Source organism: Notechis scutatus, chromosome 4, assembly GCF_049901735.1.
Source record: "Notechis scutatus isolate UNSWTSFEM ecotype Mainland chromosome 4, rNotScu1.2, whole genome shotgun sequence".
NCBI lineage: Eukaryota > Metazoa > Chordata > Lepidosauria > Squamata > Elapidae > Notechis > Notechis scutatus.
In genome coordinates this window covers 120,294,481-120,298,607 of record NC_142012.1, presented here as the reverse complement: position 1 = coordinate 120,298,607, position 4,127 = coordinate 120,294,481, and positions in this window count along the sequence as shown.

Sequence of the window (4,127 nt, the reverse complement as noted above, 5' to 3'; positions counted from 1 at the left end):
GACGTGGGGAAGGGTGGGGGAGGAAGAGAGCGGATGGTGGACGCCCTTAAATCTCGACGGTTGTGCAACACGCGAGGAAGCAGCAAAGCAGCAACTTTCCGGAGTTTGCTCCTCGTGGGTTCTCTAGTTGTGAAAACAGTCTGTGTAACCAAGCCTCCTGTATGCACATTTTCTTGTCCGGCTACGCTGCCAATGTGTGTCTCTCTCTCTCTCTTTTTTTTTCTCCATATTTGGCCTTAAAGTTGCCTGTTGAGAAACCCGAGGATGCTATGTTGGTTGCAGACATGTTCAAATCCTTGGGGGAGGGGGAAGTCGAGAAAACAATAAAGAGCCCTGGGGATCAGCCCCAACCTTTTGTTCCCAGGATAACTAATCAAATAAATTGGGGCCAGGACCTTCAGGAGCACATTGTAATGATAATATTGAGGAAGAATGACCAATATTCACTTATAGCTTGAGCCTTCATGGTTTTATTTAGCTGCTTTAAAAGCTCTGCAAGTTGGCAGCCAACCAAGCTCGTGTCTGAAAGAACTCAGTCTATTTGTCCTGTTTCCTGCCTCCCCTGGAGTCCAACGGCATTCTGTGCCCATCCCAGTATATGCAGCCAAGCCATTATGGGTTGATTAAGTACCCTCTGTTAAAGTAATTTTCCTTAAAGATACTCTGTGGTTTACAAACTTGGAATTCCTATGAACTCGCCAAGTTTTATGTCTTATTTATTTATTCATTAGATTTCTAGGTTGCCCGCCTCCAGAGTGGCTGCGCAGTTTAACTACTGCTAAGAAACAATACCATGCTATACTACCATGTAATATTATACTATATTACCATACTACTACCATTCTCTCCAAGGCTTTGGATCGGAACTCTTACCCTCTACCAACACTAACTGGAGCTCGCTATAGAGAAAGACCTACTGCAACAACACTACAACCCATTCCCTGCAGTCAGTCCAGAAAAAATATTATAATAAATAATATCAAAAAGCCACTGAGAGGTCAAGGAGAGTCAGGAAGGTTGTATTACTCCCATCCTGGCCATTCCATAAGTCACAGATAAGCAAGAGCAAAGTATTTCAATTACTGAATGCTGATGTGAATTCCAACTGAAAAGGGTCTGGATAATCCATTACTTCCAGGACTTGTAACTGATACCTTCTTATCAACTTTCTTCAAAAACAGGAGGTTGGAGACTGGATGAAAATGATCTAGAATGGTTAGAATCAGTGATAGCCTTTTGAAAAAGGGACACACCGCCATCTCCTTCAAGGTCAACAGAGCCCCCCCCTCCCCATTTAACCCTCAAGAGAGCAGATACTACCACATAAAGCAAAACAAACCTGTTGGGCAGCCTTTATCAGTAAATAGGGACATAATCATGTGGCTGGGTTAGCAGTTCTGAAGATCTTGTGTACTTCCTTAGGACTAACAGGATCACACTGTTAGCCAATCAACCAAGATTATGCTTTTGCCAAGTCTGAATGAATCTGAGCAACTTTATTTACCAAATCTCTAGAATATTCTCCACCATGGTAGATTGTTCTACAATTCTCTCCAATAAGAAATAGGTGACCTGAAAAGAGACTGTTGGGGCTTCCATTTTGTTGGCAATGTTTTACTTACATAAGGATCCCTTGTTCAGAGTTTTGCAATGGGGAAAACAAGCAAGCAAAACATATTACAAAACACTCCTTTGTCCTCCCAAATATAACTCTCTGTATAGTATATCTGTATATAGGCGGATATTATCTGAATATCGCATATGACTGGGATGAAAAACATAAAACAACAAAGACTCTTCAAATCTATTCTCTGAATCATGTTTTATAAACATATTTTTCAAAGCTGTTTTCTGTTGAAATCAGTGAAATGTCTCATTTCTGAATGTATATTTGTACTGTTATTGAGGAAAAGGTTATACTTGCAAACACAGTAAGTTCAAAAGCTTAGTAAATGGGTGTGTGCATGCCAACAATTGATTTACCATTATATGGTACATTTTAGCAAAGCTTTTTGATTTACGACAAACTACTCCTAAAACTAAAATCTTACGGTATCTCTGAACACCTTCAAAACTGGATAGAAGCATTCCTGTCAAACAGACAACAAATGGTCAAAATTGGGAGCGTCCTATCAAATTCTGTACCTGTCAACAGTGGTGTCCCCCAAGGCAATGTTCTAGGACCAACTCTCTTCATATTCTACATAAATGACCTCTGTGATCATATTAAGAGCAACTGTGTTCTCTTTGCTGATGATGTAAAGCTATTCAACACCACAGACAATACTGCTACCCTTCAAAAAGACCTCAACTATGTATCAGAATGGTCAAATGGGCAACTTCAAATCTCAACAAAAAATGCTCTGTCTTACATATTCGCAAAAAAATCAGAAAATAAAATACAGGCTGAATAGTCAAGACCTTGTTGATGATCCAAACTCTGTCAAGGATCTTGGAGTATTCATCCAAACTCTGTCAAGGATCTTGGAGTATTTATCTAAGTGCTAGAGCCCACTGTAACTACATAGTCAAAAAGGCATTAAGAGTTGTTAACCTAATCCTACGTAGCTTTTTCTCTGGTAATATCACACTACTAAATAGAGCATACAAAACATTTGCTAGACCACTACTTGAATACTGCTCATCAGTCTGGAACTCGCATCACGTATCTGATATTAACACAGTTGAGAAAGCCCAGCAATATTTCACAAGAAGAGTTCTTCACTCCTCTACCCGTTGCAGAATACCTTATACCACCAGACTTGAAATTCTAGACCTAGAAAACCTAGAACTATGCCGCCTTCAGTCCGATTTAAGTATAGTATATAAAATTATATATTGCAATGTCCTACCTGTCAATGAATACTTCAGCTTCAACCATAACAATACAAGAGCACACAATAGATAAATTAAAGGTAATTTAATAAATTAAAGGTAATTTAAATATTAGGTAATTAATATTTTTAATAATTAATGTAATTAATAATTTATTAATTTAATAAATTAAAGATAAATTAAAGGTAATTTAAATTTACCTTGATAAATCAAGGTAAATCGCACCAAACTTGATTGCAGGAAATATGTATCCACTTCATGTATTCATAACTATGTTCATACTTATACCTGTTAATCTTATAATTGCTTGACAAAATAAATAAATAAAAATCCAAATTCAAAAGAATGACTATTTTTAGTAACAGAAGCATAGGAAGCTAAAATGTTTGGGCTGAGTGCAGTATATGAGTGAATATGTGTGCAAAACCTTTAATTAACTTATTCCACCTTGTTGGAAGGAAATTCATCTGGTTCAGGTCCAAGCCTTGCATGCAGATGGCTATATCAACTGTTCAATGGCATGGGTGGCTAATTGGCTCCCTGGAGTCATGACATACTCTTGCACCATGGGCAAAATAATATCAGAGACTCTTCTAAAAGAAGATAAAATTACAGTACAAACATATATCTTTGTGTCGTATTATTAAAGACGAATTACTCTACAGCCTAACTATCTTCTGGAAGACTCTTGACTTTGATGGCTTTATTTTTTTAATGGTTCCTCTATATGCGAGAGCTATGTCATTCTCCACAACACTGTATGATGCTGCTTGGGGAGCTAAGTCAGTTGCTATCACATTGGCAGGAAATGTTGCAAAGACAACTTTTTAGGGTTTCCTTTGGATCTGTGGAGTGATTTCTCATGGATGGGAAGTCCTACCCCAGACTGCAGATTTCTGCCTTTCTATAGCCAGGAGGTACAGAGACTTATGGCCATTTCCCCCTGCCCCAATCCCTCCCATCTGTTCCAAGGGTGGCAATATCACCCTTTCCAGTCAATGTTGATTGCCTAACCTTCTGTATTTTTACTCACTAGAAAGAGAAAAGGCAGTGAAGATGGAACAAGGAAGGGGACAACAGAGTAATAGTTACATGTGGTTTTTAATATTCTCTTGTTGGCTATTGAAGAATATTGGTCAGAAGAAGATGGAGAAGCTGAGGATAATCACTAGTTGCAGCATTAAAATGTTCCTTGTAATGGCTGGGCTTTGGAAGAAAATCTCAACTATTTCAGTGTGTTCATTTTCTTATAATAAAAGCTCTGCTTGGCTTCAACAATATTTATGTATGTT